Below are 17,997 nucleotides of genomic sequence, written 5' to 3'. Positions count from 1 at the left end.
ACCCCCTGATCCACCCTGCTCTGTGTGTGACAGGGGGCGGTGCCCCAACTCCCCTATCGGCCCTACTCTGTGCGTGACAGGGGGCAGCGCCCCAACCCCCTGATTGGCCCTGCTCTGTGCGTGATAGGGGTTGGCGCCGCAACCTCCCCATCGACCCTGCCTTGAGTATGACAGGGGGCGGTGCCCCAACCCCCCAATCAGCCCTACCCTGAGCATGACTGAGGGTGGCATCGCAACCTCCCAATCCGTCCTGCTCTGTGCATGACAGGGGGTGGCGCCCCAACTCCCCAATCGGCCCTGCTCTGAGCCCGACCAGGGGCTGCACCTAGGGATTAGGCCTGCCCTCTGCCACCCAGGAGCAGGCCTAAGCCAGCAGGTCGTTATCCCCCGAGGGGTCCCAGACTGCGAGAGGGCACAGGCCAGGCTGAGGGACCCCCCCCTCCCCCCCCCCTCCCGAGTGCATAAATTTTTGTGCACCGGGCCTCTAGTAAAAAAGATAAAGAGCTAACTCACTTAAGCAAGAGAAAAGAAATAGATGCTCAAACTAGCACATAGTCAGGGGAGAATAACCACAGAGGAAATACAAAGAAGAATTAGAAACGGCTTTTCTCAACCCTCTACCAATACCTTTGGAAATCTGGATGATAACTGCATTTTTCTGTTGGGAAAAGAAATCTGTTTCCTTGTGAGAGTGACCTGGAAACCGCATGTTGGAGCCAGCAAACCCTCAGGCAGCCTGGGTGCACACATGACTTCATGGAAGCGAGCTGCTTCAACAACCCGTTCTCCTGCCCAGAACTATTATGTAAGGAAAAAGTACCCTTTTATTGTGTTTGGTTAGTCACACATTTAGGAGCACTCTATTTATAGCAGTTATCCTATTTTCACTGTATTTGTTTTAAATCACTTGCATAACAAATTACTCCAAAATGCAGTAGCTTAAGACAACATAGAATCATCTCACAGTTTCTGAGAACCCAGCATTCAAGAGAACTCAGCTGGGTAGTTCTGACTCAGGGTCTGGCTTGCGGTCACAATTTTGCAGAGGCTGCATCATCTGTAGCCCTGACTTCACGGATGGAACCATTTCTAAGAAGGTTCAGTTACATGGTTACTGGTTAGTGTCTGATTTGCAGAAAACCTCACTTTTCAACATCTAGACCTCTCCACAGGGCTGCCTGAGTGTCCCAAGACATGGAAGCTTGCTTCTCTTGCAGTAAGTGGAAAGATAGATGATAGATAGATAGATAGATAGATAGATAGATAGATAGATAGATAGATGCCACCATGCCTTTTAATAATCTAATCATGAAAATGACTTAACGTCACTTCTGCTAAATTCTCATTGACACAGGTTATCCCGGGCACAGGCAAAAGGGAAGGGCTTATTTCCCGGGCTTCCCATTGATGTAGCTGTAGATGCCCAGTGCTCAGAGGGCATCACATTTGATTTACACGCTCCATCTTTAAAATCTTAATTTATATTTGAATTTATGTTTTGTAGGTGAAGTCTGATGGAGCAATTTACAATCTGTTCAGACCGCAGACAGGAGAAATATGTGATTATTTGGTAACAAGGGTCTCCAACAGTGAACAGCTTTAGGAAGGATCTGACTTTCCTGGAAAAAATGCTTACTCCCCTAAGGAATACCCCTCCGTTGTAAATCGTTGTAACTTGGCTATCTCTTTCCAGCTACCTATAAAACAACTAAGCTCTTGTGTTTGTTTACTGTAGCATTGGTGGATATGAGTGACCAGGAAGGAGACCTAGATTTTAGACCACTTTTTTCTTTGGATGGAAAGACTCGTTTATGACCTGCTTTTGTCTGGAAAGCAAAAAATCCTTGAGTCATAAAAGTGAAGACAGTCCCTTTAAAGTATACTCACTTCATGTGGTTAATTTTCTACTTCCTTCAATTTATAACACTGAAATCTCGTGAAACATAACTTTTTATTTTTGTGGTTACTTTAATGATTTATGTTTATTTTTCATATCGCTTATCTTGATTCCCCATCATTTTGAAAATGACAGTGTGTTCTTTTCCCACTTGGTTTATGATTTTAAATGCCTTAGTCAGCCTCACTGAGTTCAGCTATGAATTTTAACCTTGACCTGCAGGAAATTTAACATATTATTTTAAATCAACCTTGGAAAAAGTCAGAGTACCCAAATATATATTAATTTGATGAATATCTATAAGTTGTTTTTCTTTTGTTTTTGCAGGAAGAGTATAAATTAATCACTCTCAGTCAATGGCTCTTTGTAAGTAAAATATCTAAATTCATAATTTCTTCTACAAAATTAGTGTTACACAAGAGCATTTGCATTAAAGATATTTTACTCTGAAATAAAATTTTGTACAGTCCAGCATTTGTGAAGGAGGTAAATAGGTGGGTTTTGCAAAGACCTTTGTTTAATAGAGGGGGGGAAATAAATAATTAAAATTAGTGGAAAATTGGGTTTCCTCTCTGGGAAATGCACTCATGCCTGGCATCCCTCTGAACAGTCAGTAAGCACCTCCTCTTGTCGGGCAGAGTGGCAGTGCATGAAGGAGCTAATGAATGCATAGCCAAATTAAATCTCTTTGCTTGGCAGATTTTCCTCCATTTCTATTAGCCGTTGAGAGAAAAACACTTCTTTTGACCTTTTAAATAGCTAGACTTCAAAATAACGTTAGAATTTGCATATTTTGCACTTTTTTTTCCTGAACCCCAAGTACTAGTACCTATACCAATCTAGAGTCATAATCCTTACCCTGTTACTTCATTCTACCAGTAAATAACAAAAATGGGATAGTGAGCACCCTGAGACAGGGCATACACCTTATTCACTTGGGTGTGCTCACAATGATGATAGTGGCCAGCACATAGAAAACAGTTCAAAAATACTACTTGGATTATAAAATAGATGCATCACCTCAAGAAGAAGAGAAAAATGAATTTACAAATAACAACTGGGCATAGATGTGTTACATAATATCTGGCTTTTGACAAATAAAAACTTAATCGGGTTTTTAAAATTCAATCATTCTTGTTAAAGAATTTATTTTAGTGTCTCCTGTTGAATACTAGCTGGAAGCTATAGCTGAGTGGTGAATTTTCAAAGTGAACATAGAAAGCTTTTAAGCGACAGGACATAGAACAATAGGCCTTGTCTGATTCCTGCAAAGGAGAGATGCCATTATCAAAACATTTAAAGTAACTGTTCCTCATGATAACAATCAATGAGGGTGTTTCTGTAATGTTATTAAGCAAATACCTTGGCAGAAAGAATATTGCACAATATTAAGACAACTCCCACTAACTACACCTAATTGATAAATCCAATAGACTTAAATGTATAATGCATATACTGTAAGTCATATTTAAACAGAAATAGCTATAGAATGTAATATATATTTAGATGCTCCTGTTCCCCTTCACACTTTATCTGCAAGCCCAGATTTGTGTAAGCCCAGATTTGTGTTTAATAACATATCCTCAGACCCGCTGAAAGCAATGTAGCCCTTTGGTGAGGAGAGGGCTGCCACACAATGAGGTTCAAATCTAATAATCAAAAAATCACATCCTGTTTCAAATGCCTTAGCAAACAATAAATCCAAGTCCAGGCCATCAATACAGGAAATTTATTCCTGCTTTGAAATTTGGTGACAATACAGAATTTTTCTTAGAATAACAGTTAATGCTAAAATAAAAATGACATGAAAAGCTTCCAATTCAGGGAAGAAAAGAATCAGTATATGCTTCTGCTTATCTAAACAGCCTCACTTCCTTCTGCAGTTCCCTTGTGCATCAGACCTCTTAGATTTCAGGGATCAGGCTAGTCAACCTTTTCTGGAAAGTTAGAGCGACCCTCTGTCCAGGTATTTCTAAGACCATCCCTGAATATGCTTTATGGTCCCTGCATAACTCACTAATGAGGCCCACATTCACTCCCCAAATTCTCTCAGTCTGGGCAATAAATGATATAGTTACCCTATTTGTGGTTAAGGCAACAAATAGGAAATTTTATTAATGATATGGGTGTGTTTCTAATGAGATGTAACTAAGAAAGTTTTAATAATATAGCAACTTTCCATGAAGTAAGCTGACTTTTAAAGGGGCAGGAAAATGCTTTATTAAATAAAATTCCTTTTGATATTTTGCAGTTATTTGCAGCAGCTGTGATTCTTTAAGTCAAATTTGTGGGGATAGGGAGAGCAATTGAGAAAATTCCTGTAAGAAGCTTTGTTTTTCTTAAAATCAGGCTTTTTTTGAAGCATCGAGTTCTGATTGTTGTTCCTTCCTACCTAGAAAGGAAGGAACAAGTCGTTGGCCATAATTCTGCTGTAGACACTAGTGCAGTGATGGCGAACCTTTTGAGCTCGGCGTGTCAGCATTTTGAAAAACCCTAACTTGACTCTGGTGCCGTGTCACATATAGAAATTTTTTGATATTTACAACCATAGTAAAACAAAGACTTATATTTTTGATATTTATTTTATATATTTAAACGCCATTTAACAAAGAAAAATCAACCAAAAAAATGAGTTTGCATGTCACCTCTGACACGTGTGTCATAGGTTCACCATCACTGCATTAGTGTATTATTCTGTTCGTATGTGCTTGAGTATGCAGTGTTAGCACTAGAATGTGAGTTGCCATCCTTCTGAGACAAAGTTTATTTCCCCTGTGTTAATGTCCATGACAATGCCAAAGTAGCTGGGCGACAAAACCAATATACTTGAAATGCTATCCCTAGAGTTGGCTTCAAGGCAAAATATGTTGAACCACATATAACCACAGTTATTTTCTCATTCAATGCCAGGCATTTCAACACAAAATTTTTATTTGATCCTAATAAGAACCTGTGAGGCATGTATTACTTTACAGATGGGAAAATAGAGAGCCAAAGAGATTAAGTGACTTCCTTAAAGTCATTTAGCTGGTAATTGATAGACGGTTGATTCAAATTAAGGTTGATTGATTCAGCATGTGTGTTCCTTCTGCACTCCCCACCCCTGCTTATGTCTCTACCTCCAGTCTTTGATATCTGGCTGAGAAGAGAGTTTTCAGATGAGTAGAAAACCATTTCTTAATAAGAATCCTTATATGGAAGTAAAATAGAATATTCCTATTTTGTTTGAAAAAAAATCTTCAATGCTTGCCTTAGAAAAAAAGTGGGCTGACAGCATCATCCTTATCTTTTCTTTTCCCATCTGCCCCTACCAATTTTATGAAAGTTATTGTACATTTCAGGCTCTCTTTTATTGTAGCCTCAAGACAGCCTTATCTTCCCCATTTTATTCACTTATTTTTTTTGAAGCTGTAAACTGGCGTTCTTCAGTCTTTTCAACTTCAAAATGAAAAGTTGGCTCCAAAAGTAAAGAGTATCAGGAGTCCGAAGAAGAGTGGGAAAAATTGAGATTCTTTTCATTTCGTTTTTAAGAATCAATGAGTCGTTTGGTTTATAGAGCTATTTGAAGTGTAGTTAACAGATATCAAAAAAAGTCCTGGGCTTCTTGCAATCATGGCTGCCACAGATGTCAAAACTTCTTCGCATGTGGGATGAAAGATTGCCCAAACTTCGGAAACAATCCAGAGCCTGTTAAAGACTCTGCAGCCTTGCTGCTGTCTGAGAGCCTGCCATTTCAGAAAGCCTCTCACGCTGGTCAACAGGCTTGGGTAGTCCTTGGATCATAGCCACTGATGTCCCTGCAGTGCTGCCTGATGACTAAAGCCTAGGGACTCGCTTGCCTCTAGGGAGGTTTTGGGAGCTTCAGTTCCCCCTAGCTCTTTGACCTACAAAAAAGCAGGTCATTCCCATCACACCAGAACTAGCTCTGGGCAAGCAAACAGTGGATTAGACATTTTAACAAAATATATTTTCAGGGTTGATTACTGGAACTGACCTATGAGGGAACATGGGTCGGGGTGAGGGTGTTGAGCGGGGATGGGAATGATTCATATGCATATACACCCTTACATTGTAAAGAGCTGGTGGCTATTGGTGACGGGGAATTTAGCGGTAAGGACACCGGTCTTGAGGCTTCCTACACACACCCCTCATCATGGGCCCTGAGTCCTGTGATGAGCACATGAAAAGCAAGAGGCCAGGGAGGTGTATCTTTTTTTAAACAAGACTGCTCTGGAGCGTGCCACACACGGGCTTCTCAACTCGCTTTGGAGACTGGGGGTTGAAGGTACATGTGTGTTCTATATCTCGACTGTGGTGGTGGCTATAAGACTATGCATTTGTCAAAATTCACAGAATGTTACAGCACAAAGAATAAATTATATAGTATGTAAAGTGTCTTTTAAATCCACCAGGATGTGAATGAACCCCAAATGGGATAGAAACTGTAGCAAATGAATTTCTAACTGTATTACAGATGGGTAAAATAACACTGAAGAAGATGAAAAAAGAAAGAACTAACCTAACTTTCTTTCCAGGACTTTATTTTGAGTGAATTGGTGTAAAGCTAAAGATAAAAAAGAACCAAACACAAATAATGTACTTCGTAAATTTGTTTCTCACATGGGCATGGGTTCATAATTCAGAAACTATTTCTGTGTATACTGGAGATAGGCAAATAAAAACATATATTGTAGACAATGAGAACCAGTTTTCTGTCAATACTTGAAAGAAGTGAAATATAAGGATAGGGGGAAGACTAGAGTAAACCCATATATGGTGTTGTATTGGAATTGTAGGCATCCGTATGACCTTATGGTTTTAATATCTATACAAATATTAGATTCAGAAATAAATTTGGTCTGTGTCTACATATAGGTTAGTATACATACATATATTCTCAAGCTCTGTCAATTGAGAGGGACTAGGAGTGACACTCAAGTAACAATGCGCATATGCTACAACATGGATCTTGGTTTTTAACACCATGATCTACTAAAAGGAACCAGGGCTTTCGCAGGGATTTGGTTGGTTGCAGGCCTGGGACAGAAAATGTGCAATATGAGTTGCTTACCTACTGCAGTGGCAGAATGAGAGGCAGTGCTCTAAAAGAGATAGAGGCAGGTTGAAAGGGCACTGGAGCCCAATGGAAAAGATTCCCAATGGTCAAAGCTAGAACAATTTACAAAAGAAAAAACTGAATTGGAGTACAGCCCATAAAATTAAATAAATATCCGTAAGACGATACTGATATCAATAAGCATTTGAGTAAATATATAAATGGAGAAGAGACAGCTCTTCCTTAGAGAAGGATCCCAGCTAATAGATTTAAAAAGTAATGAAGGAAATAGAAAATCACCCTTAGAACACTACAGCAAATTACTGCAGGCAAGCTCCACCGATGGATCCTAAAGTTAACGGTGAAAGTTTGAGGAGAAACACAATATTTGCATTTGAAAGTACCTCTTCCAAAATATGTATTAATTACAAAGGGGGAAATCTTAACTATAGAATGAAGAAACCTGGCAGACACCACTTTTACAAAGTGATGAAGGTTAACGTAACCCACACATGATGACACTGTATGCTCCCTAATAAGATATACTGAGAGGAAACCATCGCATCTGTACTATTCTTGCCCAAAACACATAACCTCAATCTCATCAAAAGAAAGCATCAAACAAAACCAAACGTTCTGCAATGTAACTGACCAGTACTCTTCAGGAGTGTCAATTTCATCACATGTCACAGGTCAGAGGAGACCATAGAGACATGACAACTACATGCAGGATGAGATCCTGAAGAGAATCCTGGAACAGCAAAAGGACATGGAGAAATAGAAATGAAGTCTGTGGTTTAGTTAATAGTCTTGTGCTAATGCTTATTTCTTAGTTTGAGTAATTGTACTGTAGTTATGCAAGATATTATTAACCTTAAGGGGAGTGGTGTGGAGGATATTAGTTTACTTTCTGTGCTGTCTTTGCAACTTTTCTATAAGCCTAAAATTCTTTCAACGTGAAAAGTTTTTAAAACTGGAACAAAATGTGCCAGAATATTAAGAGTAGATATCTTTGAAAAGTGAAAATATAGACTATTTTTATTTTCCCTTTCATACGTTTCTGTTTTCTAAAATCTCTATAATGAGCATGTGTATTTAGGACAAGATAGGCTATTCTTTTTACTTTTGGTCAGGAATTTTCTTATGTGTGGCTTTATGAAAAAAGAACAAATTGGTTTTTATTTTAATAAGATAATGCAAAATTTTTCTATCACATGCTAGAAAGTATCTGAAAGCTTTAACAGCAATTTTGATAGGAGAAATATCAGCCGGGTTAATACTGTTTTTGTATAGATTCTTCAATTGCCATCGAGTCATCCTTTATGATCTAATTATAAGCAGACAGCTACCATTTTTGAAAGCTGAAATGATCCCAGATATAATGAGCATATGTGGAAAATGCTGCTTTCTCTTGAATAGTTGAAGACTGTCATGATACTGTCTTTTAATATTATGCTCAACCATAACGCCATATATTGATTTTCCGTTTTCAAAGTAGTATGTGTCTACAAAATGTACTTGTAAAAGAAAAAACTTCCTTCTTTCTTAGAAGTTTTGGAAGGCACTGTAGGATTTCACAGTACCTCGGAGTCATTATTTTGACATGTTATTATATAATTCTGTGCCTGTGACAGATGGCACTGAAAAGAGCCTGTTTCCTTTTAGGCTTCTGAACAAATGCCAAGAAGAACCGAAATTAGCAGAAACAGACTTCCACTGTTGTCATTACTTGGAACCTGAAGGATCCACTGTGGGGAAAAACATACACGTACACAAAAACCCTACATCTTAGTTTCTAAGTAATTTGAAAATTTTGGTTAAAGATGAAATAAATACAATCTCAGGAGAGTTGCAGAAAAGCCGAGCAGGTAATCAGTGGAAGGCTTATGTGACAGAAAACCCAAATCATTTTTTTAGCCTTGCTCTTCCTTATCCCTCTTATATCCAGAGTGATTTATCACATTGTGAAGGAAGGATAAACTTTGTACTTTCAAAAGTAGAGCAAAGAAAATACGACAAAGATTATTTTGAGAACTTAACTAAACAGGATACATTTGAAAGGTATCTACTTATGGTAAACATACATATATATATATAATATTCACATTAAGTGGTGTAATGACAATTTAAATAATTTAAAATAAGAATGCGTTGGTGCTATCAGCTTTATCTAGTAGTCAAGCAGAATGCAGGCAGGTTTGTACAATAGTTTTTTGGGTTACTGTAAAAGGAAAAAAATCAATTTTATTGTAATTTTTAAAATAGGAATTAGCTTAGCATTACAGTGCCTTTTTGTCTAACATTTTAGCTCATCTTGATCATCTGCGGTTAATAGATGAACACTTGGATACAGTCTGGTCTCCTGTAGATCATCTTTGTCCAAGGATGGGAACATGGGATACGGATGTGTTCACTGTTCACAGAACTTTCAGCTCAACAGTGATGGAGCAATTCTCTTTTACAGTGACTGTAACATGCTACAGAATCTGCTATAACATGTAAACGAGGATCCGACTTGGGATATTTCCTGTCTTTAATACAGGTCTGTCTTCATAAGTCTGAATTTTATGTATGCTGAATCAGGAGGCTGTTGAAGAACAACATTCATTGAGTAAATTTGAAGATTTGATGAATCAGGCAGCATCCCATCTAGCAAGCAGAAGGGCACTCCAAAGTGGAAGGATTTCATAGGAAGAAGGCTGGGGCAAGAGAACTATTAACAAAAGAAAAGGAGGAATTATTTTTAGATCAGGACAACCTTTTTGGAGGGGAAAGGGAATGGCAAAAGTTTTTATTGCGCACATTGCCTCCTTGGTTTTGACCAGAAAATTCCAGATTGGTTGATTAAGATGATGTTTCTGGGAGAGGCTGAAACAGCAATTAGGTCAAGTATTAAATCTAGGTTTAATATTTTGAGCTTTAGCCCCAGTGATGCCTTCTTTGAGCCCAGGCTTTTCTCTTTAACAGGACTAGTGCCTGGTGCTTGACAGGAGTACTTGATCAAAATGTTCCATGGAGCTTAGTGGTAGAGTTTAGTTGTTGCATCATTTAAAGACGATTCTGTTTGGATGGTCTGCGGTCTCCTGTTTTTCCCAGAGCCATTTTTCAGTAAAGTTAACAAGACACATAAAGTATACAAACCCCTCCAGGGACATCAAGCTGAAAACTTTTATAGTTTTTTGCTCAGCTCAGCCTGGATAATTTAGCAACTTTTGCTACCACTCTGAGATCGAGTAACTGAACTCGGATATTATTTTAATATGTTGTTAAATTACTTATTGTGGTGAAAACTTAATATAGCACAGGCAGTTAACTATTAATTAAATTGTAGAAAGGCAAATAGCAGGCTCCTTTTTATTTGAGTGTTCTAGAATTGATGACCTATTCCAAGATTTCACATTCCTAGCTAATTGCATTCAACATGATTTTTTTCCCCCCTTCCTTTTTGAAACGGTCTCAGGCAATTAGGCTTAAATGATTACATTACCACTAATAATGAATTTCCCTAAATGCTTTTATTGGTTGCTCTTTACTCACTAGATTTTATGCCATTGAAATTCACCACAACTGTTGTTGCATGTGCAGTGAAGCGTTTGTCTGCAAAGCAGGATGACTACCTAAGTGTGAGTAGGTGGGAGTGGGTAGAGCGGTGAGGGAGAAGCTGGATGTTCTGGAGGTGTAATTGTTTTTTCAATCCTCACCTGAGGATTCATTTTATTGATTTGAGAGAAAGAGAGGAAGGGAGAGAGAAAGAGAGAGAGAAACATCATGTGAGAAAAATATCGATCGGTTGCCTCCCATAAGGCCCCCGACCAGGGACCAGAAATAGAACCTCCAACCTGGGTGTGTGCCCTGACAGGGAATCAAACCTGCAACCTTCGGGTGTACGGGACGATGCTCTAACCAACCCAGCCACTCCACCAGGGCTGGAGTTGTTTTTTTATGTGTCATCTCATTGAGTCAGCCTCCATACTATTGCGCTTGACTATTTCTTCTGCCCAACTGGCCTTTCCCCCCAAGCTCTTAGCTTGGCTGGCTCATCTCCATTCTCACAATCTCAGCTCCTCAGAGAGGTCATTTCTGACTATTCTTCCCACGAACTCTTACTCTGATTATCCAACTTATTTACTTCTTTATCAAAATATGCTTCTTTTGTTTATCTAAGAATTTAGCTCCTCTATGGCCTGCTTTCTGTTTCATTATATTCTGAATGCCTGAGTAAAGTGCATGGCATATGGAGAGGCAAATTAAATATTTTGTTTAATGAGTGAATGAATGATCCCCTCAACAGTACTATGATATAAATAAAAGTATCCCCAGTTCAGAGAAAAGAAACAGGGCCAGAGAGATGACATGACTTGCCACGCTGATAAAATGGAAAAGCTAAAATTAAAACCTGTGTGTTTCTGACTCTAAGTTTTTCCTGTCCCACCAAAACTTCAGTTAGTTGGCTAGTAAGACTTTTGGGTAAATTACATTCTTAAAATTGTCATAATACCTTTAATTTTGTGCAGGTTATTATTCACAGGCAATTCAATTTATATGATGATCTCTTAGTTTTATCATTTTTAAAGTGGTGGCCTGGATCATATTGCCCCTAAAGCAGTGGTTCTCAACCTTCCTAATGCCACGACCCTTTAATACAGTTCCTCATGTTGTGGTGACCCCCAACCATAAAATTATTTTCGTTGCTACTTCATAACTGTAATTTTGCTGTTATGAATCATAATGTAAATATCTGATATGCAGGATGTATTTTCATTGTTACAAATTGAACATAATTAAAGCATAGTGATTAATCACAAAAACAATATGTAATTATATATGTGTTTTCCGATGGTCTTAGGCGACCCCTGTGAAAGGGTCGTTCGACCCCCAAAGGGGTCGCAACCCACAGGTTGAGAACCACTGCCCTAAAGTCTCATAACCTTTGACTTAAAAAAAAAATTATTTTACTGTTTCTTGTGATAATAGAAGCAGATAAGTGTTAGAAATAATAATTTAAAATTAACTATTTTATTTCTTGTGGAATAGAAACCTATTGTGGCTTTGATTTTTCTTAATGATACATCTTTTCTGCAGTTTAGTGGTTTTAGACTTAAGGATTTTTAAAGGTTGATATATTTAATAAATGTGTTTATTATATGAGTTAAGACTTTTATATCAATCTCTCATATATTTATAGTTCTCAACTTTTAAGAAATATTTTTCCAGATAGTGAGCTTTACTGGATACTATTGAACTTGAAAACATTTTATCTAGCCATTTAAAACATTTTAATATAAACTATATTTCCCCTCTTTCCTAAAGAGATCTTTACTAGTTACTCTGGGTACCAAATATTGTTTATTTAAATTGTGATTGTAAAATAGCGACACCTACATAACACAAAATAGTTCCAAATAATTAGATGTGGACAGTTGCATGGATAGGGATTGTGTAGAAGTATAATAACTGCTGAATGGTGATTAGGGTTAAGTCAAAGGATAGAGCCCATTTTTTCTTCAGATTGAGTACTGGAGCCAATGAACAATTCATTCTTCCTTTAAAAAAATAACATATTTTCTTCTCTGTTATTACCCAGAATCACAAATTCACAAAGATGGATTGAGAATCAAATTAGGAATAAAGCATTTTTTCTTAAAACAAAACAAAACAAAACAAAACCCAATAGCACAAACACACAGCAGCAAAGTCATTGTTTTATAATATCCAGGCATGAAGCATGTTTTATAATATCCAAGCACCTTCCCGTGTTTCTTCTCCTCAAAAAAAATAAAATAAACTAGTGGACCTAATACTTTGTGGAATAAAAAGTCTTCTATGTGACAAAAATCCCATTGATCAGTATATTTATATTTGGGCCCTTTGGAAAATAAACATTTATTTCATTACATCTTCCTTTCATTTAAGATTGGGAATATTTTTATTCTCTTTTCATTATTAAAGTTTAAATTTCTGTTGACCTGAAGATGCCAACAGACTTAGTGAATGAAAGGAAATTTAAGCACAGCTGTGGGTATACATAGAATCAGAGGATTCTATATGATAGAATATATACATTATATAATTCTCATTTCTTTTTCCCCCCTCTCCTACAGCAACCAGAGACCATTGGAAATAGCATCCAGTTTTTTTCTAGAACAATGATGTTGTGATAAAGCCTTTTAGATTACTGCAGCATATACAAGTTAGTCTGTTGATGTTTATGTATGACCCAGAGGATGTTCAGATGTTGAATTAGCATCAGTATTGTCCTAATCAGCTAAGTAAAAATAAAGTAACAACAGTGTAGAGACTAAAAACATCAATATCACACTCTCAGGAGTAAGTTACCTAGTTAAAAATGAAACAGCCTTTGTAATAAGGATACATTATCTGAAAGACAAAGTATACAATTCAGCACCATCAGATGTTGATCTGAATAGAGTCATTGCTGCCGTTACAGTCTGCATAGGTGGTTATACAGCACCACAACAGATGAGAAATACTTCTTAACAAATTGATTAATTCACCCCACAATTCACAGAACTTTTTCTTCTCCTCCAAGTTGAGGTGGCAAATATATAAGGTAAAACAGATATGTCTATTCTGTGTGTTTTCTCTTAGGAAAATTAAAATTAATATTTGAACTTGTATCACGAATGGCAAGGTATATCAGTCAGAGTTTTCTGTTAAGAACACAGCTTTGGATCACTAGAAGAGAAAATTAATCGGTTTGGATGTTGTCAACATAATCATTCTGGAAGGTGGGGGATCAGGAACAGAAAATGGATCGGGGCAATGAGAGAGCAGGAAGCACGGCCAGCCATAGCTCATGAGCACTCTGGGTTGGTTGCCACTGGCATTGCTGCTAGTGGACACCAAGGCTACTGTTTTGTTGTCTTTGACAGATTACTCAGCTCGGGATACTTAAGGCTGCTGCCACTGGACTATACATCTAGTTTGTTGAACAATTGATGCTGAGGCTTCTGCCATTGGTACTTTCTCAGCTACCTGCATCATTGGAAGTCCTGCTTGCAAGTACCCAATTGGTTAAGCTTAGATTCTGAGCCTATAGCCAGGGTTTCAGAAGGGTAAGAAGAGAGTGTCTCTAGCCCCTTTGGATTCTGGGATGGGAAGCAACATTCATACCATCAGAGTATGCCCCATAATGAGCCGAGTTGACCCCTCTACCCTGCTCCCCTACCCCAGTCTTTCATGTGCTACTAGAGGCCTGGTGTACAAAATTTGTGCACTGGGGGCAAGGGGTGTCCCTCAGCCCAGCCTGCACCCTCTCCCATCTGGGACATTCCTCTCATAATCTGGGACTGCTGGCTCCTAACCACTCACCTGCCTGCCTGCCTGCCTACCTGATTGCCCCTAACTGCTTCTGCCTCCCAACCTGATCACCCCCTAATCGCTCCCCTGCTGGCCTGATTGATGCCTAACTGCTGACCTGATTGATGCCTAACTGCTGGCTTGATTGATGCCTAACTGCTTCTCTGTCAGCCCAATTGCCCCCAACTGCCCTTTCCTGCCTGCCCAATGACCCCCAACTGCCCTCCCCTGCCAGCCCAATGGCCCCCAACTGCCCTCCCCTGCCGGCCACCTTGTGACAATGTGGGGGTGGCCATCTGGTGATGCAAGGACATGAGGGTCAATTTGCATATTACCTCTTTATTACATAGGATTGTCTGTGTCCATGGGTTATGCATATCCAGAGGCAAACCAGTTAGAGCAATATATTTTATTTTTGATAGTTAACATTTTCTTTTTTATGAATCATTTTCATGTTCTTTTATTATTAGGAATTTATAGCTCTAAAAATATAGAAAAACTGAGTATATGGGATATGTGGTCATTAGAAACTGCACAGATATTTTTTGGAGATGTACAGTTTCTAAAAATTTGCTCATTGGAAAGGAAGAAATGAGTTTTAAATACCCAATGGTACAGCTCCAAGAGAAATGTATTTACGATTCTATGTACGTACTAGAACAAAAATTTGAGTCATGAGAAAATACTCATGGTTATATGAAATTATAACCCATTTTGAGTTAACTTGGCATACATTAGTACCAGTAGGAATTGTTCAATTAGAAATTAAGTTTTCTGAAAATACACATCATCCCATTACTAGTTACAAAAGCAAAAGTATATGTTGAATAAAGCAACACTTGCACACTCAATTAAAAGGCAAACTACTTGCCCTGGCCAGTTTGGCTCAGTGGATAGAGTGTCGGCCTGCAGACTGAGGGGTCCCAGGTTCGATTCCGGTCAAGGGCATGTACCTTGGTTGCGGGCACATCCCCAGTAGGGGGTGTGCAGGAGGCAGCTGATCGATGTTTCTCTCCCATCGATGTTTCTAGCTTTCTATCCCTCTCCCTTCCTCTCTGTAAAAAATCAATAAATTATATTAAAAAAAAAAGAAAAAAGGCAAACTACTTTACATAAAATTTTTATATTGCCTGTCTTTGGAATGGCCACATCCTTCAAAAAATTTAATATAACTTAGATCGAAAACTGTATAAATACAAAGATGACTAAAGTTTTTCTCTTTCTCAGTATTTTATATATGCATATATATGTATTATATATATATGAATATATGTACAAATATATTGAAAATATATACTTTTTTTCTTTTCACTTCCTTACATATTTAATTTATATTAAACTTTATTTCATGAGAACTTCCTGGAGATTTTAGGTTATATGAAGGTACAAGAATTAAAGCAAGCGTATTAAAATCATAGTAAATATTAAAATGCTCTTGTTTTATGAATTTTTGTAGTTTACATTTTGAAGAATAAATTAAAATTTGAAAAGTTTGAAAAGAGAACTTTGAGCAACTACCCTGAAGGCAGTACCATTGAGTTCTAGGAACCCTTCTAAATTCTTTACAAGTAATATTATCACAATAACCCTCTGATTGTGTATCACTGCTTTAGATTTAATTGTTTTTCCTCTTACAAATAGAATAACTAGAGTGGCGAGGTCATCAACCCCAAATCATCATGTGAGTAGTGGAGCCAGGATTTATGCTCAGATAGTGTGACTTCATACCTTTCAGTCTTAGCTACAATGCTAATTTGCTTCCCAATAAATATTTAGTCAGTTAATTCATCACTGTGGCCTGATGAAGTTATTTACTAACTAAATGAACCCAAATTATCAAGCACTTTTTCCACTTTCTCTACAAGGAAGCAAATTCAATACATATGATTTGAAATTTAAGAGCATAGGAAAATTAGGAAAACTAAATCATTTCAGAGAACCAAAAGCTTTCTATGGGTGCAGGTGCCAGGGTTTTCTGCTCTAGAATTCAAATGCTTAAAATGTTGCATATTTGTTTTAGATTTAACAAGTATTCTCTACTCAAGTAGTATCTAAGAATTTGCATGCTAATTTAAATTCTAGCGATAATATGTACAATTGTCCCTTCCCTCATTGTGGAGACCTATGCCTCATATCTGTATGGGATGGTGCAGATAAGTTATACCTTTTATTATTTCCAAATGTGTTAGCACACTTCCAAGGACCAACTCTTAGTGAAACAAAGTAGATATTTTGCAGAACATTTCAGACATTTGGGATTTGTTTACATTTTTATGAATTGCTTTCTGAATCTGCTTTACCATTTAAAATATGGGACTTACAGTGCGTCCCTACCACCCAAACATATGCAAGTCATGTGTGGTTTGAATAAAAATTATAATGCGAATGTTTTGCCTTTTTATTAGAATCAACTTCCCAGATACATCTAGCAATAATTTTATTTTCAGAGTTAGCAATGAGCTTGTAAAGGATTATAAAGGATTAGAAGTTTTCCATATTTGATGTTTCCCCCCAAGTTTTATTTCTGGGAGCATTATTTCCTAGTGGCTCCCCAAACACAAGGAAGAAAAGGGTGCTAGCAAATGGACCCCTGATGGGACAGGGGCAGGTCCTTTCAGGAGCTGTCTGTCAGGAATCTCAGTAAAGGCAGTGATGAGAGAGGGGTTATATGAAATACTGGTTAGGGACTTGATTTTAGGCAGTTCTTAAAAAGAATTCTAAAATAAGAAATGTTGAAGAAGGCAGTGATAACAATCACATTTACATTACCCCAAGCCCCTTATCGTCACCTCCTTGATGATACTATCCAACATTTAAATAGTGTTTTAATATATTTTACAAAGTACTTTCATATAATAGCCAATACTTAATCTTGAATTCCATCCTTGTCTTGCTATCATTGGTTTTCCTAGGGCCTTGATCTTGTTTACTTCTTATTGATTCCCTTCTGTTTCCATCTTCCAGTTATTTTTCTTTGGCCTTTTGTTCTTTTCTTTTTGCAATTTTAATTATTGCAACGATTTCTGAGTCTTCCCTGAGCTCTAGCTGTCACATAATTGACACAGAGTACATAATTAAATAATTCTTGAAAAAAATCAATCTCTAATTGTTTGATAGAAATTTCCACTTAGAGGTCCCGTCATCATCACAGCCTGAAACCAACTTATCGTCTTACCCTTAAAATAATTCCCTTTTCTGATGTGTCTATAATAATAGGAAGAACTAACATTTATTGAGTAACTATCATGAGTAAGGTGCTTTCCAATATATTATCTGTCTCTCACAATGACCCTATGAAATGGGTGATTTAATGAAGAAACAGGTCCCCACACACTGAGCAAGTAGAGGAATGGATATTTGAACCCAGGTCACCTAACTCAAACCAGTTTCACATCAGCCTCAGGTTTGTCAGGCTGTTACTTAACCCTTCTCAGCTCTGGTGTTTTAACTGTCAAGCAGAGGCCCAAATGACAACAAATCCAACCAGAAAACATAGGTATTTAGAGAAAAGTACTGCAATGATAATAGATTTATAAATAGAAATATTTGAAAATTAAATATTTTTGAAGCTGCAGTTATGATTTATCACATTTGTTTGAATAAAGTTCCGAATACAAATGTGTTAACTTTTCTTGATTTTGCTTGGAACCGGAGTTTTTAGAACCATTTCTCAGGTTCTATGTAAAAATATAAGGGACTTGAATAAAGAAACAACAAAGTTCAA

This window comes from Myotis myotis, unplaced genomic scaffold, assembly GCF_014108235.1.
Source record: "Myotis myotis isolate mMyoMyo1 unplaced genomic scaffold, mMyoMyo1.p scaffold_m19_p_11, whole genome shotgun sequence".
In the NCBI taxonomy this organism is placed as follows: domain Eukaryota; kingdom Metazoa; phylum Chordata; class Mammalia; order Chiroptera; family Vespertilionidae; genus Myotis; species Myotis myotis.
Note: the sequence above shows the minus strand (reverse complement) of the source record.